Source organism: Mustela nivalis (genome assembly GCF_964662115.1).
Source record: "Mustela nivalis genome assembly, contig: HAP1_SCAFFOLD_499, whole genome shotgun sequence".
Lineage (NCBI taxonomy): Eukaryota > Metazoa > Chordata > Mammalia > Carnivora > Mustelidae > Mustela > Mustela nivalis.
In genome coordinates, this window is record NW_028136157.1 from 280970 (window position 1) to 308249 (window position 27280).

Consider the following 27280-nt stretch of genomic DNA (forward strand, 5'->3'; position numbering starts at 1 on the left):
CTTCTTCTTCTCTCTCTCTCTCTCTCTTGCTGTCAATAAATAAAATAAAATATTTTACTAAATAAATAAATAAATAAATAAATTTCTAAACCTACTTTCAGTTTAGGTCCCTTAACAAAAATTGCTACTGCTTCATTTAAAAAAAAAAGATAATTTAGAAAGATGCTTCCAGAGTTAAAAAGCTGTTTTGTTTCTTTGTCAGGATTCAATATAGAAGTGCTTTAAAAAGTAAAAGAAAAAATATGCTATATTAACTCTAATCACATTATAACTTTGGTGGTTATATCAAGATAATGAAAAGTGATTTTAAAGCAAATTTCATTATCAGACATAAAGATCAAGTCAAAATTACAGAAGAGTAAAAGGATGAATTCATCAGGGAGTATAATAATTCTTGACTTTTAATACGTAACAACAGATTTATGGATATATAGGGAAAAACGAAGAACAAAAATCATAACTTCTACCTTGGACAACAAATGGAAAATAATTTCAACACACTTATTTTAAGATTACATAGACAAATGGTCATCACATTGGTAAGATATGTAAGACTTGAACAAAATGATCAACTAACTAGATATGCTTGATATTACATTACAGTAACTGAACTAACTGAGGTCAGTCTTTGGTGAATCACAGAAACAGGTGGAGTTGTCAAACAAAGGAATCTTTGTTTACAACATACAAGGAGATCACAGGGAATAAGTTCCAAAGCCTTGACTATTTGAACAGGAGAGAGATTTTTATTTAGTATTTAAGATGAATACTCAGAAGGGAGAGTTTTATTATCCCGTGTATGGTTGGTCATAAGGTTGTGGATGCATGCACATCCACATATGTATTTGTGCAATATGTATTGCATGTTCACCTGAATGAAGCTTGAATTCCACCGAGGGCAGAAACGTCAACGTTAGAATAAAGCAGAGGTAACTGTTGGACAAGGGAAAGGGACTCTGCAGGCTTCAAGAGCAGATAGAAACTAGATGGAATCTTGGGCTCATTTTCTGGGACAAGGAATGCAAGGCCTTGATTGCTTTTGAAATAGCACTAGGAGTTTTACCACTGATTTATTGTCTCAATAGCTTAGGCTATTTCCTGGTCTGGTGGTGACTGTTAGTTTTCCCATTGCCTTGTTCCCTCAAAATTCTTAACGAGTGAGGTTTTTGCATTTCTTTTTAAGAACCTCCCAGGAAGTTTTGGAAGAAGTGTGCTTGGGCAAGTACACAGGTGGGGTATAGATCATTGAAAATAGCTGGGGACAAAAAATGACTTTTCTTATGTCAGGAAAACTATATGTCATCTTAAATTTTCTGGGAACCTCTAACTCTTTCTGCTGATGTTACCAGCAGGCATCTGAGATATTACTGATTGTTCAATTGAACCTAAGGAAAAGGAAATGTAGAAAGCAAAAGACAAAACTTTAAAATCTATCCTCCAACTCATCAATTCACTGCAGCCACCTCTCTGTCTTTCCCTTTCTCTTTTTCTCTCTTTCTCTTTCTCTCTCACTTTCTCTTTCACATACGCACAACACACGCAAATCAACTTAAAACAATTTTTAATTTTCCCTATTCCATTTTAATATACTTGAGGCACGATCATTTTCTTAGTAAATACAAGGAAAAAAATCTAGGATTCCATCATTCTGTGTGATTAAAGTATTGAGGAATTTACTTCCAATAGCACTTATAAAAACACATTTTATTTAAGGAATATTATATAATCAGGTGCCTGCATTTTTCTTATTCTCCAACTAGTGTTATTTGGCAATTAATATTTTGTCAATCAATATTCCCCTATACCTGAATGTGTGGGCAGTGAGAGATGAGTTAGAGGCAAGGATGGTGAACACTCCCAACAACTGCAGACTACATATATCTTAAGCCATGATTTTCTTTGCAAAGGTTAACATTGATAATGTTGTAGTCATACCTCCGTGTACCAGGAAAGAAGTAGCATATTTCTTGAAAGACACAGCTATCAAAGCTCCATTCAGAAACCATAAAGATGGAGAAGGGATTTGCAAATTAAATATCTGATAATGGACATCTACTCTGATTATTTAAAAATGAATAAAAATAAAAAACCTTACTAATAACCAAACAGAGTATCCAATTTTACATGTGAAGGAAATAATGGAAGAGACATGTCACCAAAAGTATATGGATGGCTTTTAAGCACATGACAAATTTCTCAACATTTAAACATTAAAGAAATAAAAATTAAAATCATAATGAGACATGTTTACATATCTATTAGAATGGCTAAAATTATAAAGGCTAATTGTACTTGGTCTGAGCTAGATTGAGAAGCAACAAAAAATCTAAACTGTTGTTGGCATATATCATGATACAACCACTTTGGAAAATAGTTTCAAAATTTTTTTAAATGAAAAATATGTTGCAGTTACACAAATAGCCATTTTATTCTAGGCATTTCACCAAGAGAAACAAACCCTATGTTCATACAAGGACTTGTATGTGAATTTCATATCAGCTTTATTTTTAAGAATTGAAAACAGTGGAAATGTTCATCAATGTCCATCAATAGAGCAAAGACAATTGGAGATTCTCAAAGTAATGATGCTGAGAAAAGAAAATCCAGGCAATGAATAGTATATACTGTGTGATTCCATGACTACAAAAAATCTAGAAAATACAAATTTATATATAGTCACAGTCATCAAATATATGGTGTGATTTTAGTGCCTTCTTCTGTGCTCCCATAGCTTCCTACACTTGTATCTCCGAGCATTTGTTACACCACGTGAAAATATGAACTCTTTCTCTTTATTCTGTCTTACTAGAATAAGAATCCTTGAAATTTTATGGACATTTGAACTCTCAGTTATTAGCAGAAATTCTATCACACAGTAATTTTCCAAATATAAAAGCCAGAGTTTTACAATGACTTCTAAGCTTTTACATGATCTAGCCACTCATTTAACCTCTGTGACCTCTTTCCCTGCTACTCTTCAGTCACTCACAGTGGCCTCCTTGCTATTCCTCAGATATGCCAGGCATGATCCAACCTTATGGCCTTCAAGATAGCCAATTCCTTTGTCTGGAGTGACCTTATTGCTGATAGTTCTGGGCAAATTCATCACCTTTCCATACCTTTGTTCAATTGTCAGCTTCATTGTAACTACCCTGATCTTCCTATTTAAAATTTTAACTCCCCATCCCCTGCCTAGCAACCTTGATTTTTCTCACCCTTATCGAATTTTTCTTTTTCCCCATTGTACTCATCCTTTTTGAGTACAATGGGGAAATGCACTATGCCATTTTTGAATGCACTATGCCATTTTTATTAAGGTTTATAGCTTTTAATTGCCTCACCCATTAAAATAAAAGTTCTACAAAGCCAAGTATATCATTTACCAGTGTAGTCTGAAGTAATATCTGCCATATAATAGTTCAGTAGACAACTGGTAAATTTCAAAATAAATTAATGTTGAGAGTATACTGAATTTCATAAGTCATTTCAATACTTTTTTCCAAAAAATAAACTATGTAAAACATACCTTAAATTTACTTTCAAAATATTTTATAGCATATAATGGACAATATACATAAGCCTTAAAGAAACAATCCTATAATTAACCATTTCATACCTACTTAAAAACTGCATAATACCACACTCTTAGATCCTCTTTGAATGCTCTAAAATAACCCTTCAAAGGAAATACATTTTTAAAAATCACAGATTTTTTGGCAAATAATTTAATAAAATAAAAGTTTCATTCATCTATGTAGATCAAAATAAATGTTTTTAATAAGCATGAAATTATAACTCTGAAGTGTGCTAAAATGAAACCACTTGCTAAGGGTGAGAGAACAAAAATAAACATCCTTTTTCCAAATAAGAGGAATTTATTACCTTTGAATCAAAGCATGTGGATTTGTTGTAACTGGCAATAAAGCAATATGGAGACACAAACCATAGAAAGTCATATTTTAGATTTCCAAAAGACTTCTAAGTGAAGAGTATACATTTTTTAATTGCTACATAATGCTACATAATGACAAGATGACAGGTTGTGACAAATAGCATTTTAAAAGCTCTACTCATAATGGAACGGAAGGTGTCATTTCCCTATAATTTTATATATGTCTTTAATTTACTATATCTGGATACAACATATTACCAAACAGATGTTCATCAAAGACTAAATCATTTTTAATGGAACATAATAATTTGAACCTACATCTATTAATCATTTTTTTCGATCTAACATTTATAGTCTCGCTAAACATTTTATCAGTTGTTGACAAAATTCAAAATAAATAGGATAAAAAGTCGGGTTTGGAAAAGTAGATTTCTTTTCAAATTGGCATTTGAATGAAAATATTTGCTGATATTTTTAAAACTTTAAATGTAATTTTATATATATATCTGACCTATCAGATGATATAAAATTTTTGGAGAAAATATGACATATTTTTTGATCTTGGTTGAAGGTATTAATAAAGAGCAACTGTTTGTATTATTTGTATTGTGATATCTTAGTTAATAAACATGAATAACTGGTATAAAATATGTTTTTTTAAAAATTTTATTTATTTACTTGACAGAGATCATAGGAAGGCAGAGTGGCAGCCAGAGAGAGAGGATTGGAAGCATGCTCCCTGCTGAGAAGAGAGCCCACTGTGGGACTCAATCCCAGGAACCTGGAATCATGACCTGAGCCGAAGGCAGAGATTTTAACCCACTGAGCCACCCAGGCGCCCTAAAATATGTTTTTTTTTTTTAAATATAGAAGTATAGTTCTTGCCAAAATATGGAACTAGCTGGAACTGAGTGCCTCCTTCAAAGTCAGCTCTGGAGAAATTATGCCAGTGTAATATGGAACTATTTCAGATATTAACCAAAAACAAAGAAATGATGATAAACTCCTTAAAACACTCAAAGTTGCCCTTGACTGGTATGTTTCAAGCTCTATTCCTGGTTTGAAGACAGGTTTTAACAGGCCTGTCACTGTAGAAATCTGCTGGATGTTTAGAGGCTATCAGAACTGTACAAAACCTTGAAGGGGTAAAGACTTGAAAATTCTTTAGAGAGATTAGCTCCCTAAGGCATTATTCCTCCACACATTTTCCTCCAATCAATTAAGACTGATGGATGAGGGGCACCTGAGTGGCTCTCTCATCACGTGGGTGGTGGGTTAAGCCTCTGCCTTCATCTCAAGTCATGGTCTCTGGGTCCTGGGATCCAGCCCCACATCGGGCACTGCTCAAAAGGAAGCCTGCTTCCCTCCCTGCTTGCCTGCCTCTCTGCTTACTTGTGATCTCTCTCTCTCGCTCTCTTTCTCTCTCTCTGTGTCCAATAAATAAATAAAATCTTTTAAAAAAGGCTGATGGATGATAAATTATGAAAACTGCTCCCTCCAAATGATGCTTCTTCATAAGGATTTAAGAATTTAAAATTGAAACTTGACCGTAGGATTTATCTTATAGAATAACATCAAGTGAAGGCAGTTATTATTAGTTCTGAAGTATTTGTGATTCTGAATTCTTGGCCTCATTAGTAAATTTATTTTTAAATTCTCCCATGGAGTGGTGATTGGCCTTCAGTCTTTCATTGATATACATCATTGGGTCAAATGAGATGTGTGTGCCCAGAACTATATATAATCTTTTTTGTATTTCACTGGAGATGGCATTTCTGAGTTTTGTTCAATTGAATTTGGACAGATGTTTTAATAGTCACTTCTAGAGTTGGCCCTGGAGAATATCTTCCTTTTTTTCTCTTCCCGATTCTCTGAAAAACCCTGACCAATTCACATTATCACAGTGATATCACATTTCAAGTTTTTCCAAACACTATAGCTGCAAAATAGAAGGAAGCTACTCAGAATGGAATACTATTGTGAATGATTGAGAAAGAAAACATTATTATAATTAAGCTACCAGGTTTCAATGTATTTTATTGTTGCTTAGGAAATCCTAGCATACCCAGAGTTGACAGAGATTTGATGATCCTAAGAAGAGCTGAACTTATGAACCAAAATAACTATGCACATAAAAAGTACAATTACTTACCTAAAAAATATGATGTGGTTAACTTTATATGCCAATCCAAGTGTTATTGGAACAGGAATTTAAAAAATAGCTTAGGTGCGCCTAGGTGGCACAGTGGATTAAGCCACTGCCTTCAGCTCAGTCATGATCTCAGGGTCCTGGGATCAAGTCCTGCATCAGGCTCTCTGCTCAGCAGGGAGTCTGTCTGCTTCCCTCTCTCTCTCTCTCTCTCTCTGCCTGCCCTCCGTCTACTTGTGATCTCTCTCTGTCAAATAAATAAATAAAGAAAAACTTAAAAAAAAAAAAGAATGACTGTACTTTTAAAAAATAGCTTAAAAGGGGTGCCTGGGTGGCTCAGTGGGTTAAGCCGCTGCCTTCCGTTCAGGTCATGATCTCAGGGTCCTGGGATCAAGCCCCACATCAGGCTTTCTGCTCAGCAGGTAGCCTGCTTCCCTTCCTCTCTCTCTGCCCGCCTCTCTGCCTACTTGTGATCTCTCACTGTCAAATAAATAAATAAAATATTTTTAAAAATAGCTTAAAAGTATATGATAAAATAATGATATACATATACAAGGAAAAGAAAGATACTGTACTGTGAATATAAATTAAATGAAAATTGTTGAAATAAAGAATACAATAAATGGAGACTAAGATGAATATAGCTGTAAAATGAATAAATGAGTTGGGAAAAACAAACAAACAAATTAATGCCTTCTGCCCAAATACAGCAGAAGAGAAAAAAAAATAAAGGAAATATTTAAATAAGTACTGAGATAAATTTTGGAGAATTAAAGAAAGATAAAAGATACCAGACTTAAAATGATGCCAAACATGAGATATCAGAAACAAAACAAAACAAAAACTACACACACAAAAAAACCCTCATATACATTATGGTGAGTTTTAAGAATATCAAAAACAGAGAAGAGCATAAATGATGCCCAAGAGAAGAACAGATCACCTAAAATATACAAGAATTATACCGACAGCACAATTCTCAATAGTAATAGCATATAAAGAGACAGCTGGGTGTTTGTATAGATGGAAAAGATATTTGAAACTAGGTATTATACATCAATCCAAATTATTGATTAAATTTGAGAGCACAGTAAAAATACAATGAAGCATGTTAGGTCTTAGAACATTTATCACACAGAGACACACATTTTGGAAAACTTCCTTGGAAGACAGCTCAATTTAGATCGAGAAAACAGAATTATGTACTCAAAGGCACATTTTGAAGGGAGGATTGAATATAGTCTGCACTGCAAATATTCTTTAATCGTATGTTCTGAATTTCCTAAATTTAAGAAGTATTTGTTCAAATATTTATCTTTAAATAAACCCTAGGAGACTTTTTCTTGGATTCTGGCAAATCAGTCCATTTGGATACAAATCTTTTTGTCACTGATGGAAATTTTGATAGCCCTTAACTGTGGAATGCCTAATGTATTGTTACAGCAATTGTGATTTGCCAATACATGGGTGATGTGTGTGTGTTGTGTGTGTTTATTTTTATTTTTGATGGTTTAACTCTTCTATGAGATTTTTAAGTAGACATGATTTTAATAAATTATGATTTGTTGAAATTTATCTGAGGTTATATATAATAAAATGAAATTTGTGTGAACTAAAGAAGTGCATCTCCATTTTTTTTGTTTTAAGAGTAGACTGGTCTTTAAAAATTGTCCAAAGAAGTACATTATATTCATTATTAAATTTGATAATATACTATAAAGTATTTATGGTCATATTGGACCATATCAAATTCTACTATTAATTCATATTCATAATTACCATAAGAGGAAAAAGGGATATTTTTCAAAATAAAAATTGGCGTATTTTTCAGAATATGATATAGTGTTATTCACTGAACTGAGGGAACAAATGTCAAAGTCTAACACAGTTTACAAAATGTTTTAACATAAATTGAAATTTAAATCTGACCAAATATCACAGTTTTAAGTAAAATGATAGCACTTTATATCCTTGAAAAGTGGTAAGTGACCCATAACATGGCTTAGAAAAACAAATTTAACACTACACTAGTCTGAGATGGTTAAGTTATGGTACAACTTGCCATTGTGTATCATCAAATGGTATATTTTTTTCTTTTGGGCTTGTCATTATATTTTATTTTAGCCATTCTGGTAAGTGTGTAGTGATATCTCAGTGTCATTTTAATTGCATTTCCTTGATGTCTAATTATGTCAAAATATATTACTTTGATGTTTAATGCTCTGAGCTTTCTCAGTTCAAGACCATGAAGCCACTTAGGAAAAATACAGTTGCAGAGGCACTCATAGACCAACTCTTATTTCGAAATAAGAAGAAACATTACTACCCATTCCAACAGAAAATAGATTTGTTATGCAGCAGGGATTTTATAAATTACCTGACACAACTTATATAGTAAGATGAAATGGGACAGGCGGCTTCTTGCAGCTATATACAACATCATTTTAATTTCAATTTTCAGTATAATTTTTCCAAGGTATACACAGAATATATATTTAATGTAAATTGTGAACATTTTAAACTCTGTATATGGAAATTAGTCAATTTTAAGTTTATAACAATCAAAATTAACGGAAGTTTATTTTAAATTAGTTAGCTTTCTCTGCATTGCAAGACAGAATAATCAAGAATTGGTAAGAAAAAAGTAATCTCTGTAAAATTACCGGGGGTGCATTATAAAGTGTTCGGTAACCGATCAAACTCACAATTTGGATTGAATGGCAAGTGATTTTTAAAATCTGGACTCATTGTCAATTTTTTTCTTCATTGTGTCTTAATAAATTACTTTGTTCATTTGCATGGAAGTGAAGAAAAATGCATGACATTTCATCTCAACACAAACACCTTTAACTGGCAACTCTAAATGTACTTTACAGCAGTGTAACAAAGTAAAGATCAATGATGTTTCATGAAATATTTGTTATAATTCTCAAGGAGATAGGGAGTTTGTGCAAAAATGCAAATCACTTTGCGACTAAACACATTGTTTATTTCAGCTAATTTTAAGAAAATGTGCTGAGAATCTCTCAAAAAAGGAAGCAATGATTTAGGTTTGCCTTCAAACTCCTTATCTAATCCTGAACCAACAGCACATAGTTCAAAGAGCAACTAATTTGAGTAGCTCCAATTTACACATTTCCTAACAATGCTTAATTTAGTGGAATTTCTGTCCAATTATGGTAATTTGATGTAATGAAAGACAAAAGTTCAAAAAGATTATCCTTAATTTATATAGATGCCAAACTCTGCATTTTCTGAATGACGCCCAGGAACGTATTTTCAAAAACAAACAAACAATGCCAGAACCACTATTAGGTCATCTCTAGGCAGAAAGTGACTCAGAGCTTACATTACTCTCTCCCTGAAAGTATACTGTAGGCACTGAAACTACTACCCTGAGTCTGTGCTATCAAATTCCTTAAGTTAGAAAGTTTTAAAACCCGTCTGTGTGGGAGTATTTCATTTACAGATAGAGATTTGGTTGTTTATACATTTTCATACTTGATTTTTAGGATGTAATAACTATGTTTTAAAATTCATGGTGGTTTTGAATACTGTTGGATAATTGTGCTAAAATGGTATATCCATTCCTCCTAGGAAACAGAAATTATAGAAAGGTAGTGCTTTTCAAATCTGACATCTTTGAGTCATTGCAGTTTCATATAAATGCAATAGGAAAAGTGTCATTCATGTTTATGATATTTTCTATAAATAAATTAGAATGTACTGGAGGCCTGATATAAAGTGGGATGCCTAAACTTCAGTAAAATCTTGTTTTCAATTCAAAATAAATTTTATTTTTTATTTTTTTATAATGTCCCTCAATTTCAGATAAGCACTCCCATAAGGTCCACTCTGTTTTTTATAAGAATTTATTTATTTTATTTGACAGATAGAGATCACAAGTAGGCAGAGAGGCAGGCAGAGAGAGAGGGAAGAGGAAGCAGGCTCCCTGCTAGGTAGAGAGCCCAATGCGGGGCTCGATCCCAGGACCCTGTGATCATGACGTGAAACAAAGGCAGAGGCTTTAACCCACTGAGCCACCCAGGCGCCCCCAAAATAAATTTTAAATTGAATTATGCACCTCTAAGTTCAGAGACAATAAACATCAACCAACACCATTAATAAGTTCTATTTCTTGAAATTTCGGGAACATTGATAGTCTCATCTCCTCGAAGAACAACAGCTAAAATTTTTGGTCATGGATTCTTGCTAAAATATCACTTTCCCAAAGAAAATTAATGTTATGAATTTTTATTGATTGTTATTGATCATGAAGAATATAACAACCACGATAAAAAGAGTAGGAAAAACATGATATCTCATCTGTAAGGGCATGTGGAAAGTAGGAAATGCTAATAAAAATAACTACCATTATTTCCTAAGTTAACATAATATAACAGAACAAAAATATTTCAAAACAATGTTTTCTTTTTTTTTTTAAGATTTTATTTATTTATTTGACAGAGAGAGATCACAAGTAGGCAGAGAGGCAGGCAGAAAGAGAGGAGGAAGCAGGCACCCTGCTGAGCAGAGAGCCCAATGTGGGACTCAATCCCAGGTCTCTGAGATTATGACCTGAGCCGAAGGCAGCGGCTTAACCCACTGAGCAACCCAGGCGCCCCCATAACAATATTTTCTAGGCTCATTCTGTAACTCTTTCTACATTCAAATTTAAAGGTTGAGGCATGTGATATATATTACACAAAAAACATCCCAAGGAATTCGTTAAAAAAAAACTTTAATAAAGAACAAATCCAAAGGAATTTCTTTTCTAATTTAATTAACAAATTATGAATCGACTTACCTATTTCATCACAGTGTATCAGGCACCAATAATATTTTTTAATCGTCACACCTGATGCAATAGTTATCATCTTTCAGACATACTGATCACGAACAAGCAAATAAACAAGAGCACCGTAGCTTAAGATCTACCTGCATAAATATAGGCTACTTCAGACAATCTCTTCACCACAACATAGAAATGAATAGAAATCATACATGCTCTGTATGGACATACAGATGAGATAGAAGGGGATGGATGTTAATATATGCAGAATCTTTATTAATTACATTGTAAAACATAATATGGAAAAACAGAATATAATTTTAGAAATACCCAGGTCACCATCATTGTTTTATTTTTATATGTGTAGATAAGGAGTTTAATAAACAATCCATGACTATTCAACTCCTTATATTTTGAAAATTTTAGTAAAAGTAACAAACCTACCACCTAGAAAATTATACTTATCTGCAACATACAGCTTTGCCAGCATGGTAGAGGAAAAGCAAAACAAAATAAGTAAGAAAAGTTTAACATTTCACAAGAGTTTTACTTTTATTTTTTATTTATTATTTTTTATTTTTCATTTATTATTTACTTCTATTTTCTACTTTATTTTAATGAAAATGTCATGACCATAACATAAGAGCAGAATTAAACCAACATGAGAAATTATTTTTTCATAAGTTAAAATAAACTAGCTTGGTGATTAATTCAAAATATATTACAAACTTCAGTGTTCTTGAAGTAAGTATCACTGCATAAACAAATGAGTCAGGAGTCATAAACTAATGATGATTCTAAATGTTATTTAGAGAGACATTCTGTTCTTAATATATTTCAAATATTCTACACAAGGCAAAGTGGATCCAAGTAATCTGTAGGCAAAATAAGATTTTAGAGAAGTATATATTTCCAACAGTATTTATAAAATATTACCTTTATGTAAGGCATCATCCTGGACTTTGTGGAAAACACACAAAGGAGTAAGAAGTGGCCCTTCAAGAAACATATACAATATCAAGGTTTAACATGAAGCAGCATGTCTTCTCTAAGTAAAAAAAAAAAAAAACATTGTACCAACTGACTTTACTGAAACTTTATATTTATTGCTCTCATTTTAGGTCATAGTGTCCTTCTGCATGCAGGCTGCTATAACGGACATGATATAGACTTAATAGCTTATAAAGAACAGGAATTTATTTCTCACAGTTCTAGAACGGAGAAGTTCAAGATTAAGGAATGGGCAGATCCAGGGAGAGCCCACTTCCTCATAGATGGCTATCTTCTCACTGTAAACGTACATGATGAATGAATCAAGAGAACTCTCTGGGGTCTCCTTTAAAAGGACTGTAATCCCACTTATGACCTAATCACCTCCCAAAGGCCCCTAAGTTTTAATACTATCACTTCCAGAGTTAGATTCCATAATATGATTTTGGGAGACATAAACATTCACACCATAGTATATATAAACAAAAAAAGACACAAAAACAACAAACAAAAAAATTATTTTAACTACCTATTATTTTAAACTACATAAACTTTTCATTTGTTTCTATATAATATTAAATAACTCATTTGAGTGATTCACTTATATCCAATGCATCTGAGTGCAATTAAATTTGCTTACCCAGCATATCCAGCAGCATATTTCTTCAGACTATCCCATTCCCCACCTTACAGGATTTACCACAATTAGAAGACATGGGATAGGGGATAGATAGATAGATGTATACATAAACACATTTGTACCTACACATATGCATATTTTTTCCTGTTAATGATACTCATGCAAATAAAATTTAAGCTCAAGGAAAACTGTCTTGTGTGTTACTTAATATCCAGTTTTTAGTCAACATCCAAAAACAAATAATCCAATAAAAACATGGATAGAAGACATGAACAAGTGTTTCCCCAAAGAACACATTCAAATGTTCAGTAGATACATGAAAAGATGTCCATCATCATGTATCATCAGGAAATTGCAAAGCAAAACTAGAAAGAGATACCACCTCACACCTGTCAGAATGGCTAAAATCAACACTACAAGAAACAAAAGGTGTTGGAGAAGATGTGACAAAGTAACACTTGTGGGGGCTGCCTGGGTGGCTCAGTGGGTTAAGCCTCTGCCTTCAGCTCAGGTCATGATCTCAGGGTCCCGGGATCAAGTCCCACATCAGGCTCTCTGCCAGGCATGGAGCCTGCTCCCTCCTCTCTCTCTCTCTACTTGTGATCTCTCTCTGTCAAATGAATAAAATCTTAAAAAAAAAAGAAAAAGTAACAATTGTGAACTGTTGGTGGTGATTCAAACTGATACAGCCATATTTGAAAACAGTATGGAATTTCCATAAAATTCAAAAATAGAAGTCCTTTGTGATCCAACAATCCTGTTGGTGTGTATTTACCCAATGAATATAAGAAAACTTATTCAAAGGGATGCTAGCACCCCTATGTTTATAGCAGCATTATTTATAAAGCTAAGATATGGAAAGCACCCAAGTATCCATCAATTGATGAATAAATAAAGAATAAGTGGTATGTATATACAATGGAATATTATTCTGCCATAAAAAAGACTGAAATCTTGCCATTTGCAATAACATGGTTGGAACTAGACAGTATAATGCTAAAAGTGAAATAAGTCAGTCAGAGAAAGACAAATACCTTTACTCATATATGGAATAAAAGAAACAAAACAAACAAGCAAAGGGGAAATAATAAGACATAGAAAGAGAAACAAAGCAAGAAACACACATTTCATTACAGAGAACAAACTGATGGTTACTTGACAGGATCTGAAAGGAGTGATGGATTAAATAAGTGATGGGTGTTAATTAGAGCACTTGTCATGATGAGCACTGAGTGCTATATGTTATATTGTACACATGAAACTAATACAACCATATATGTTAACTAACTGGATTTCAAATGAAAATTTTTTAAAATCCCAGTTTTTAGCTCACATTCTGGCTTACAAAAGGGATTTAGTCGGGAATTTGGAGATTAGTTAATGAACAAATAAGGGGTGAACAGGCAGTTGTTAGATAAAATTACTATCCTTTCTGGTATTATCTTATACCTTTTATCTAGAAGTATTTTTAGCACTTTAGACTCTTCCTATTTTATTTTGAGTCATTAAACAAAAATTTCCTCAAAGGACCTTAGACTCCATCCAATTTGAGCAACAGTGTGAGAGCGGAAATGGTGTCCAGGAGGAAAAAAAAAAAAAAAGATGAATCTACTTTTGTTTACTAGTGAATGCATAGTTCTTCCACAGAAGAAGCTCTAAATGGTCAGGGCTCCAGCTTTATATGAGTTCAGTCATATGTTCAGAAGTGGTAACACTATCAAAAAATATAAAGCATCTGAGATTATTTTCCCTTATTTGAAAGCTGGTGTATGAGTCTGCCGTAGTTTCTTGGGTGTTGATAGAAGACGCAGACTCATGGTTCAGAAATAATATAGTTTATTATTCACAGCAATAGAGGTAGCCAGAATATTAACAGTATTTGTGTGTGTGTGTGTGTGTGTTTGTGTTTGTGTGTGTGTGTGTGTGTGTGTAGGGGTGGGAGTTATATATCAGTTCTGAGCCTCAGTTCCCACAAGAAGAATCAAAACAGAGGCAGATAATATTTGCAAACACAACAGGTTAAGTTAAAAAAAAAAGATACTATTTCTGTCTTCCAAGTCTATTCAATACAACCATCTTCAAAGGATGGCCTAGAACAAATAATAAATGCAGAAATGTAAGCAACCAATTGAAAAGTGTCTCCCAAGAAACACACTTTGAGAGTCTTCCTTTGACAAAAATACTATAGGATATTACATGGATCAGGTGCATTGAATACTGGAAGGTTAAAATTACAAGGGACCAAATATTTTTAAGCAGTTCTGGCATCCAGTAGAGTTGAAATAGGTTTTATAAGATTGAGGAAAGAAGCCATCAAAACCTGGGCCCAGGGGCACCTGGGTAGCTCAGTGGGTTAAGCCTCTGCTTTCGGGTCAGGCCATGATCTCAGGGTCCTGGGATCGAGCTCTGCATCAGGCTCTCTGTTCAGCAGGGAGCCTGCTTCCCCCTTCCCTCTGCCTCTTTGCCTACTTGTGGTCTCTGTCTGTCAAATAAATAAATAAAATCTTAAAACAAAACAAAACAAAACAAAAATCCTGGGCCCAATTTTCCCAAAAGTATGATTCTGATTCTAGTCTCTATGATGTTATCCCTTGAAGACAATGTCTCCAATTGAGTTGAATTAGTTTACTAAAGAGCATACCCCCATTTGTTGTAGGAGATGAACAATATGCAAGAGGCAAAATGCCACATGGAAGCCACCTGGTCTTCAGTGGAATATAGAATCAGTTCCTTTGGGATGAATTTGTTCCACATTTGACTTCCCACTTAAGGGAAAATAAGAGTGCCTTCTAATAGATTTTAAATAGGAAATGAAAACGGAAGCTTATACAAGATTATAAAATGGGAAATTTCATTTAGATAAGCAATCATTTCAAAGTCATCTTCTTAATATTACAGACTCTTCACATAATCATAATTTTATTTTGGTATTATATGGTAATTTCAAATATAGTAAATATAAAGAATTTACCTCTGTAATTATAGCGAGTCTGGTCGTAGTTTAATGGCAACAAATCTTCAATTTAGAAGTATGGTCTACCAATTATTAATACATTTGGAAATGGTGTGTCATCTTCACTCCACTTGTCTCACTAAAACAGTGAGCCAAAAAAAGTAGGTCCAAGCTGTTTACTATGGTCAAATGGGTTGCTTTTGCACTTGGTAAAGAAGCAGTCATATTTTGGAAGAAGAAACTGAGGCTATTAATATTTTCAACTTATTTTCAGAAAAGGAAAGAAAGGATAATCTAAGCTAAAGCCAAAATCTTACACAAGGTGGCAGGAGAATGATCTTTTCCCAGATAAAGGGTTTTTCAACTTAGCCATGTTAGGAGGAAGAAGAGATGAGACATTGTGGACTTGACTAACGTATGTACACTGTACAAAAAGTTTTCAAAATAATGTGTATTATTTTTCTTCTTTTAGTTGAGACAAAAACAAACAAACAAACAAAAAAAACACTAATGAGCTTACTCTTAAAAGGAGGTAAACAAGAAACTAGCAAAGATTGAGTGTTAGGTATTGTCCCCCTCCTTTTTTTTTTAATTCTATTATGTTAGTTACCATACAATACATCATTAGTTTTTGACGTAGTGTTCCATGATTCATTGTTTGTGTAAAACAACCAGTGCCCCATGCAATATGTGCACTTCTTAATACCCATCACCAGGCTCACCCATCCCCACATCCTTCTCATCTTTAAAACCCTCAGTTTGTTTCTTGGAGTCCATAGTTTTTCATGTTTCATTTCCCCTTCCAATCCCCCCACTTCATTTTTCCTTTCCTTCTCCTAATGTCCTCCATGCTATTCCTTAGGTTCCACAAATAAGTGAAACCATATGATGATTGACTTTCACTGCTTGACTTATTTCACTTAACATAATCTCCTCCAGTCCCATCCATGTTGATGCAAAAGTTCGGTATTCATCCTTTCTGATGGCTGAGTGATATTCCATTGTATCCATAGATCACATCTTCTTTATCCGTTTGTCTGTTGAAGGGGATCTTGGCTCTTTCAACAGAATGGCTATTGTGGACATTGCTGCTATGAACACTGGGGTGCATATGGCCCTTCTTTCCAGTAAAATAGAGCTAGCGTATGACCCAGCGATTGCACTACTGAGTATTGACCTCAAAGATACAGATGCAGTGAAAAGAATTAGGTATTGTTAAAGCACAAATGCAGGGGATAGAAGTTATGGTACAGAAGAGGGAAGGGCAACCATATGGCAGAGTAGAATAAAGTAGCTCAGGAAGAAATTAGTCATATCCAGATATTGTAAGGCATGTGGGGTTGGCAGGGAGAGCATGAGAAATCATGAGAGAAGAGAGAGAAAATGGACCAGGCAGGAGAGGTTTATAACATTTTAACATCTAAGGTAAACATATGCAAAGCAGAATAGGGAAAGAAATAAAAGTTCTTATAAGAATCAATACATAAGGAATAACGTAGAGGACACTGGGAGATGGAGAGAAGTGTGCTGGAGGAAATCAGAGGGAGAGACAAACCATGAGAGACTGTGGACTCTGAGAAACAAACTGAGGGTTTTGAAGAGGAGGGTGGCAGGTGGTTGGGTGAGCCCAGTGGTGGGTATTAAGGAGGGAATTTATTACATGAAGCACTGGGTGTGGTGCATAAACAATGAATTTTGGATCCCTGAAAATAAACTAAAAGAAAAAAAAGACTGACTACAGACATGGACCTCAGTGTAACACAGATATGGAACTCACTGTAATACCAGCCACTCCCCACCGACACACACAGACTATGATAATAATAAATAATAATGCAATTAAGAAAATTGCCTGCCAAATAATTTTTCCTCTTTTTTATTTTTATGATTATTATTTTTATTTTATTTTTAAAGTTTTTATTTAAATTCCAGTTAGTTAAAATAAGGTTAATATTAGTTTCAGGTGTACAATATAGTGATCAACACTGCCATACAATGGCTTAAATAAAAAAATGAAAAAAAAATTTTTAAAGATTTTATTTTTAAATAAAACCTCTACACCCAAGGTGGATTTCAAACGTACAACCCCAAGATAAATATTTACATATTTTACTGACTGTTCCAGCCAGGCACCCCAACAAATCAAAATTTTATAAAATTGTTGAGTTTGTGGGAGTCTCATTTGCTTAGTCAGTTAAGTGTCTGCCTTTGTCTCAGATCATGATCTCAAGAGTCCTGGCATCGAGCCCCATATTGCTCATGCTCTCTCTCTCTCTCTCTCTCTCTCTCTGGCTTTTGCTCTTAAATAAATAAATAAATAAAATATTTTTTAAAAAATAGTTGAATTTGTTTAACTAGTTTTAAACTAGTAGACAGAGATGAAGATAAAGGATGATGTCATGGCACGGAAAAATACAACTTACACGTTTTAAAAATAAAATGTGTAATGCAGGGGCGCCTGGGTGGCTCAGTGGTTAAGCCGCTGCCTTAGGCTCAGGTCATGATCTCAGGGTCCTGGGATCGAGTCCCACATCGGGCTCTCTGCTCAGCAGGGAGCCTGCTTCCTGCTCTCTCTCTGCCTGCCTCTCTGCCTACTTGTGATTTCTCTCGGTCAAATAAATAAAATAAAATATAAAAAAAAATGTGTAATGCAAGTTACCTCACTTCTTTTATCACCACACTGAGACTTTCCCTACTGAGTTGTTGTAATGTAAGGACCTATTTTATATTTTTATATTTTAGCAAGAGGCTTTCTTTGAGGTTAACCCTTAAACTGTCCTTGCTCCCCTTGCCCCAGGGGATTCACTTAAAAACAAGTCCTGGAAATCAGCTCCAGGTAACAAAGCCCATATACAAGGGTGGGTCAGGCCAGGTGGAGACATCAATGAGCGGAAGGGGGGGGGGCGGTGTTTGCATATTGTCTCCCTAGATACTAATGAGTATGCCCCACTCCTCTGCTCTTTGGGAACCTTTTTGGCACTAATCCTAATCAAGGTGTAATAGGCTGGGTCAAATGTCTATACTAGGGTAAATTGAACCTCAATTGGTCACCTAGCCTCACTGTGGAGTTTCCTGTGTGTGTTAAAATCTCATTGGTCACCTGTGCGTGGCCAGGCCTGACTGCATGGCCTTTGCCCTTAAAAGCTAGACTGTGAAACAGCAAAGGGTTGCCTTCTCTCATAAGAGGTGTGGCCCCAAACGTTCGGTTAGATTCTTGATGCTTCGCATGAAATAAAGCTTTGCTTGACCTTTGCTTTACATCAGTCTCGCTCCTTTAATCATAGACCCATTATTGGGGCATAACAGTATTAATCTTAAAGTTATAAGTCCACAATGCATCCATCATCCATTCTACCCCTTAACATTCCCCTTTGGACAGATCCATGATCTAGAACAAGCCTTATTTTATAGTGCCTTGTAGGAGATTTTGGCTGCTGCCTAAATTGCCTACTTTCCTCTCACCATTACCACGGAAATTGGGTCCACTGAAACAAAGGGGTAGTGTAAGAAATTAAGACTTCCATAAATCTCTTTAAATAATAAAGTATAAGATAGTGATACCTTTTTTTCTGCCACATAACCAATTCTTGCAAAAATAAGGTCATATAAGAGAATTTACAACACATGCTAGCATTATCCTACTGGACCCAGACCATTTGTATGTTTCTCTGTCTCTGAGAAATGTAGATACTTACATGACTGAAACCTAAAAATTGTTTGATATGACCACTAATATCACCTACATTATTTTAAAGCCTGTTTAAGGCTTCTGTAATACATAGGCTTTGTAAACACTTATTAAGCATCTTGTATATATCAAACACTTTAAAAATCTCTGCTTTAAAAAAAAAAAAAAAAACTCTACCTCAATGGAACTTTGAGTCTGAAAAAGATACAGGCAATATACAAGGCAACAGATAGAATAATTACATATTTGATTATATACTCTGAGGATGTCACCTTAAATTGATATGAAAATGATCAGAAGGATCTGGATTTCTTGTCAAAATTTTTTGCCTTAAAAAGAAATGGATATTTAGGGAAAGTTGTTACTGAAAGAGGTCCTGTGTCAACCAAAAATGTTAAACCATGATCTCGCTAAATTTTCCAGTTGTGATCATTGCTTTGTTTAGCTGTCTTCTATTAAGACTGAATTTAGTAATTCAGTCTCAGATTTCAGTAAGTCTTTTTTTAAAGATTTTATTTATTTATTAGAGAGAGAGAGGGAGGGGCAGAGGGAGAGGAAGAACCAGACTCCTTGCTGAGCAGGCAGCTGATGCAGGACTGGATCCTAGTACCCTGGCATCATGACCTAAGCTGAAGGAAGACACTTAACCAACTGAGCCACCCAGGCACTCTAGACTGTAAACTTCTTAAAGGTAAAAAAGTTTATTCTTCTAGTAGTTCCACAGACATTTCTAACATCCATAAGAAAGCATGTACTGATGTAAAATGCCAGCAAATCAAATTATTTAAAAAAGAAAGAAAGAAAGAAAAGATATATCTGGATAAAGAGAAAAACAGAAAATCTAATAATACATTGAATTATTACAGCAAAGAGTGGAGGAAGAGAAAATAAATATGAAATAGAGATTTCCACTAAAAGAAAAAAATTGAAAAAGGCAGGAGATTTAGAAAATTATTATGACAGACTTGAGAAAAAAATAAAATAGGAATTTTTAGAAAATAGCAATGAATGAAAAGGTAAATTGTTCCTACCTCTATAATATTAGCTGTTTGTTGTTGTTGTTGTTGCTAATTTACCTATTTAAGCTAATAAACAAAGAAAGGTTTCATTTAGGAATAAGGTTTCTATGTATATATATATATATTTTTTTTTCCATTTAGGGATAAGGTATATATATATATATATATATATATATATATATTTTAATTTTAATTGTTAGAAAATGTGTCACAGAAAGTATTTAAACTTTAAGATACAGATGCAACATGTAACGAACTGCATTGTTTGAAGGTCTAATTTGTAAATGCTGTTAGAGGAAACTTGGTGGAAATGTTCCTATGTGCTTGTGTTTCTGGAACTAAGTATATTTATTAATAAGGAATAGTTTAAAATTATGAAATGACCAGGAGTGGACAATTTTCCTAATCCTATCAGCTCTTTGCAGCTCTTTTATTAGCCCCCTTCAGGAATATCAGCTTTATTTATCTAATTAAATTTTATATTAATGTGCTTTTGACTTTTGGCCTTTCTCTTCCTTCTGTTCTTTTTTTTCCCCTAAATTACATGTTTCTGTTTAACAGCTACTATCAATTCTTTGATATGAATTCTCAACATCAATTTACTAACTCCAGAGATGAAGGAGCATCAATATTTAGAAGCGAAGAATACAAAGCCTTGGGCATCTGGATGGCTCAGTCACTTAAGCATCTGCCTTCGATTCAGGTGGTGATCCCAGGGTCGTGGGATGAAACCCCAGGTTGAACTTTCTGCTCAGCTGGGAGCCTACTTCTCCCTCTCCTTCTGCCTGCAGCTCCCTTTGTTTGCGTTCTCCCTCTCTTTGTCAACTAAATAAAATATAATAAAATAATGTAAATAATACATTTATTTATTTATTAAAATGCAATTATTACACAATACATAATGTATCGCATAATTATAATAATGATTAAATAATTTATTAAATATTTATATTAAATATATCAATTTAATTAAATAAATATTTTTAGAATTTAAAATATTTCAAATTTAGATTATTAAATATTAAATCATTAATTTAATAAATAAATATCTAAACATAATTAAATAAAATAATTTATTTATTAAAATGAATAAAATAATGTTGTCATTATCTCAGCATGTATTTTTAAATAGTCTAAAAAAAAATCTAATAAAGTCTTAATACATTGAGTTCAGATATTTATACAAGTTAACCCAGACACTCAACCCACAGTTTCAAAGCTTTTGCTTTTATCTACTACTCAAAATACGATTTTAATGTATTTATTTGTAACTTTGACATAGCAAGAAAACTTGGAGGAAAAGGAGACATTTGCTTTTAATATTTGAAAATTATTTTGTTGATTTAAAAAAATAAAAACCTTAACACGTGAGCATTTCTTCTTAAATAACACTGTGAAGTTTCTGAGTCGCATTCTATTAAAAGTGCTGATAAAATGGCCTCAGTTACTCATTTAAATTATCAGCTGAATGGGTAACAAATGAAGTAGAGAGCTTTTTAATTATTTATGAATGTATTGCTTGTGGATGGAGTGCCACATAGAGTTACCTCTCTTTTTGGCTTTGTTTTGTGAGCAGTAGTGGAATCTATGAATGAGATTAAACATAAGGACATTCACAGAAATTCTTAATGAACTTCTGGGGAAGGGCAATAAGTGCAAGGAAAAAACTGCAGCAAGACTAATTTCAAATTTTAAGTGGTCATCGCTTCATTATAGAAGCTTTTAAGTTCAAGTAATATATCATTTTTATGAGCCTATCATATTGTATTAATTACCACAAACTGCACTCTTGAACACTTATCTTTTCACATATTTCTTATTCTTAGTACTTAAAATTACCCTTATGATTGATAAGTAAATGGATTTTACTGACAATGCATTTATTTAAATAAATAAATAATGCTGTTTATATATATAAAAACAATTGAATATGTGTATGTGTATAATGAATTTTTTTTCAAATTAACATCTTAATTCTACCACATTAGTTACAAATAGATATAGACTTTATAGATTCATCAAATATTTTATTCTCAAATTTATATGTCCTTTGTGAAGTAAATGAAACTGTATATATTAAATATAATCCTATCACATGTAACAGTTACTAGTGCATCCCAGGACATACATAGGTCAGGTCCTACGCAAGGCATCACAGATAACTGGATTTAACTTTCTATCCTAGGAGTCTTCTGTATATTTCTGTGGCTTTTATACTACAATCAGGAGGAAGAATTCTTTTGCTAAAAGCTTCCAAATGACTATGCGAGTAGATTATTTGTAGACTAGTGATATAATATTATTGTTTAATATGTGAAGCATGATAAAATAAAATGCTATTGCCATATTTAATTTGTTCAGTAAAGCATTCATTTAGTTATCAAGCATTCATTTTCTTTTTTTAAAGATTTTATTTATTTATTTGACAGACAGAGATCACGAGTAGACAGAGAGGCAGGCAGAGAGAAAGGAAGGGGAGCAGGGTACCTGCTGAGCAGAGAGCCTGATGTGGGGCTCTATCCCAGGACTCTGGGATCATGACCTGAGCAGAAGGCAGAGGCTTTAATGCACTGAGCCACCCAAGAGCCCCAAGCATTCATTTTCTTTATACAGAAGAGATAGAACAATATTATATAGTAGAAAAGACAGTAAATAATCTAGAAACCTTGATCATTTTGTTTTGGCAATTTTAGAACATAAAATTAGCTAACGCTCAAGTGCAAGTTATATTTGTATCATAGGAGGAAAAGTTAATTAAAAGTTTGTTTATTACCATAGTTTAACACTTCAACGAAATGATAACGAGTCCAAAATCAATGAATATATGAAGTATACAATAAAAACAATAATCTTGAGTGTATGTGACTCACTGTAGGTATTGATAGGCTAGAAATCCAAGGGAAAGTATCTATAGGGTTTGTTCAGTTCCATGCTCATCAGATTAATAGGCTTTCTCATATTGCTTCCTTCACCACATTAATTTGTCTAATGAAGTTTTCAAGAGTTAAAGACAGTGATAGGTTCATGGCTGGAGAGCAGGTACAGAATCTAAGATAGTTCAGCAGTGCTTATTATTTAAGAGAAAGACAGCATGGGAGGTGAGGGGTATATCATGCATCCTGTTTTCACTCCCTTTGTGGAGCACCTACCCTGGAGGTCATGTAATAATAACCAATGACCAAAAAACAATAAAAAAACCCAAACATCCATGTGGAAGTGCCATCCCTGCCTGGAGATGAGTAGACTGCTCAAACAGATCCTGGGCAGGCATCTCAGCCCAGGCCTGTGCTGGGGAAGCTGGTTCATGGCTTTGGGCACAATCAGGAAGCCAGCAAACTGACGGGAGAGTGCAGCCAGGGTTAACAGGACTGATGATCTTTTTGCAGCCAGGCCGCGGGTGGACACCCGCTCAAGGCGCCAGGCTAGGAGGCTGCCCAGCGCCAGCGCTGGCAAAGCTTGCAGCCCCCGGGGCTTCCCCTCGCGCCCCAGCCAGGGCGGGGCCTCAGGAGGGAGGGGGGCGGGGCCTCAGGGGGGAGGGGGGCGGGGCGGCGCGGAGAAGGGGCTTTGCTAATTGCCAAAGCGAAAAGGGAGCTTGCAGAGGACTCAGGAGGGAGGGGGGCGGGGGCGGGTGGAGAGCGGCGGGGAGAAGGCGCTTTGCTAATTGCCTAAGCTGGAAGTGAGCTCACAGAGGATGTGGCTGAGAGTCTGGGAGGAGGTGGAGGGGCTGGCGGAGGAGGGGCGGGCAGCGCCTCGGTGCTGTGCTGCGGCCCATTCGGGACTGCAGGACCCACCGGACTCGCCCCCCCGTGCGCTCCCATGTGAGGCCTCGCTGTCCCGCTCCTGCTGCCTGCTGCCCCTCCCCGCCCCAAGGCTTTTCAGGACCACCCTCTGCACACAGGTAAAGTGACACCGCCCCGCGCCCTCACCTGGAGCAGAAAGCGCGGACCCGACCTGGGGGCGGAGAGGGGGGTTGTGGAGGCCCAGCCTCCCGCGAACCCCAGGGCACCGGGACCACCCCAGACGCTGCGCCAAACCCAGGTCCGCATGGGGTCGGGCTGGGGACAGCGCCTTGCGAGGTGCCCCTCGCTAGCGGGCGCGCTAGCCGCCATCTTTTGGCAGCCCCATGCGCCCCTGCTGAGGACCCCCTTCCCTCCCCCACCGTGGCCCCGCTGCTTTTGTTCTGGACTTGGGATCCCAGGTGGAAACTAGTCCCTCAGACCTCCCTGGCAGCAAGGAGGGCAGGGAGGGATTCTTGGTTTTCTGCCCTGGCTCCTCCTCTCTCCCCATTCACATGCCTTCTGGGTTCCCTTTCCTCTCCTCATTGTCAGTTTTCTTAAATGGTTTTCTTCTCCATGTTGACCTGAAGAGCTATTTCATGAATGAATATACACGAAACTGAGTTGGAGCCCACCTGTGAGAGCCCAACTGTAGAGGCCTTTCATTAGAATGGTCTCTGGTTCTAGCCTCAGTTCAGAATACTGCATGTACCTGAGGATCGAGTCCAGATGTTTCTTTCATCTCTGACTTGAATTTGAAATCCTCCTCAGACTTCAGCTTCCAGGATTTCTCCAGTCCTTGCTCTCCCACTGTCTTGGTGGGGATCCGCCATGAGTGTTGAACACAGGAATGAATGAATGATATATACCCCAGATTGCTGGGGCTTTGTCATGTTTTGCTGAGGTTGGAAAGGCTTGGTAGAGACCCCCTGTATGCAGATAGAGAGCTGCATGCAATTGCTTAGATAAACGTGTTCCCCACTTAATTGCTTGGGCATTGAACATTTCGACCTTAACCTGAGCCTTGAGCAGTTAGGAGGAGACAATTTGGAGGTGAATCAGAAGATGGCTGAATCCACATGGTGGTGGTCTGAGTTTGGGAGATTTTCCTGGAGATTCAAAGGAAAGATATAAATTCTTCCAGTGGGGAGTGGTAAACATTTTATCGATGGGAGATGGAAAATAAATGGTCTGGTTAACCTTTACCTCCCCCTCAAAACCCATTATTTGAAAACACAAAAAGGGAAGTGAAGGGAGAAATCCTCCCACTCCCATGCCCACTCACCTCCATAGCCACCTCCTCTTCCAAGAACCTAACAGACAAGGTGCCAAGAAGTGTTAGGTACCAGCAGTGGTCTCAGATCTCATTCAAGGATCATGGTGAAAGGCATTCAAAGAGATTGTGGGGGCACAGGGATCCAATTAAGGGGAACAAGTTTAAGGTTTGCCTGGTCCCCTAAAAATTAATGGCACTAGAGAAGATGAGCTTTGGGAACTATAGCTTAATGGATACAATGTGTAAAAAGCTTCAGTGAGTCATGGTGGGAAGAGGCTATGAGGGCAGCAAACACAGTCCTAGATGATGTTATTAATAGCACTATAGGCTCTAGATTTCCTGTGGTGGTGTTCTTGGCAAGACCAGCGTGGCCAAAGTGGATACTCTCAACCTGGAACAGAGGGTCTTGGAGATGCCAGCACGTGAGGTATGATGAGAGGGTAAAATGATAGGAGGTGTCCTTTGGAAGGACTGACTCCTTGACTTTAAAAGGGAGAACCCAAATCTGTAGGTGAAATCTTTCTGGCTACAAAGAGGGCCAAGGCCTCCTAAGGCCAAGGTCTCCTCGTCACTTTCAAAGATGTCGAAGAATATATTCAGACATTTCAAAGATGTCCTCATATCATTGGTTCCCACTCTGGAATTCTATCAATAAGGTGAGAGTTCCTCTAGTTGAAAAAGAGATCTAAAAAGACTTCCCTTTCTCATGTAATTTCTGTAACCTCCAGGACACACCCACCTCCCCCTTCCAGCTCTGTAATGAAGCCACAGCTGGTGCCAATTTGTGGAACTCCTTAAAGGCTATTCTCCCTTATATACCCCGGGACCAAGTTCCCATGCTCCCTCACCCGATTTCCTGCACTCACCTCCCACCTGGTGTGTTCACACCTGCAAGTGCCTTTTACCAACCCCTTTGCCAAAAGGCAGCCAGAGTGACCTTTCAAAGACCTATCAGTTCCTGGCATTTGTCTCCATAGAAATCTGCACTGATCTTCTAACAAATTCTCAGTCCTCCAAAGGCACCCATAATCCTCCCATCAGTCTATTCATACCCCTCCAACTGACTGATGCCTGTTCTGCCCCATCTCTCTGCCCTTCAACCACACTGCCTCCTTCTTCCTGTGGAGACCTCTCATGGCACCTGCCTCCAAGCACAGGTGATTCCCATTGATGGGAAGACCCTCTTCTCTCCCCTATCTCCCCACTCCAGTTACTCCCACTTATTCGTGAGCTCACAAGCCCCATAGTACACACTCTCCATGCAGCCTGCTCTCTCTTTTCTAGCACTGGCCTCCGTTTCTAGCTGTGCTTGTGTCATGGATGTCCCTCCCCAGCCAGCCTCCAAGCTCTCCTTCCCTTTAGCTCCAACACCTGACACAGTGCCTGGCACGTAGTAAGCCCTGGCTAGCTTCTAAGAGCCTCACTGAGGGACTGAAAGCATTTTAAAAATGTCACCACGTAGGCTCCAAACTGTAGGCAGAAAAAGCTTTGCCTGGATTGACATTTTAGAGACGTATTGGTCAAGTTGGATGTGTTCACTGACTTTGCCTTGTAAAATTAAAAAAAATAAAAGGAGCTCTGTATCGCTTCGCATCTACCGAAGGCGCATGTATACTACTAGACCACGTTATGAGCTTAATGGAAGGAGACAAGATGTTTTCGCTAAGAAAATGTATAAGACTGTTGAGGTCATGTGGGAGGAAACAGTCCGTTTGTTGGAGCATTGCTATCTTACTCTATCACAGCCACTCTTAAAAATCTGACACGGGGTGAGTCAGAATTGTCTGTCGGAGATGAGTTATTTCTGGCTCATGTTCCTACAGACATGAAAGCCAGAAACGAAGAAGGAGGCTTTGAAAGCGTGGGTTGAGGAGGCTGTGTGGTTCACTGCGATGAGCTAAGTGCCCAGGGCCACCAGCAGACATGCTGGCCTGTGTCCCTCCTTTGTTCTGGGGTCCCTCTTGCACCATGTGGTGAGGCTGGTGGCTGGGAGCAGCTCAGGACAGGACCTGGTGGCATCTTACCTCTCCCACCCTCCTGTGGGCTCCAGTAGGTCCCAAGGGACAGCCTGCCTTCCTTGAAAAGCCCAGTAGCACTGGGAGCAG

The 27280-nt window shown here is 36.4% G+C and overlaps 1 long non-coding RNA gene across 2 annotated transcripts; it reads right to left on the bottom strand.

The window, feature by feature from the left end:
- On the bottom strand, positions 1 to 27280 carry LOC309857216. Of its 2 annotated transcripts, none has more exons than XR_014307555.1 (3): positions 27200 to 27280; positions 11770 to 11829; positions 1 to 29 (listed from the first exon to the last, which is right to left on the bottom strand). It is a non-coding gene; the product is annotated as an uncharacterized lncRNA (long non-coding RNA). The 2 variants fall into 2 exon arrangements; XR_014307556.1 differs by lacking the exon at positions 27200 to 27280 and adding an exon at positions 25185 to 25214.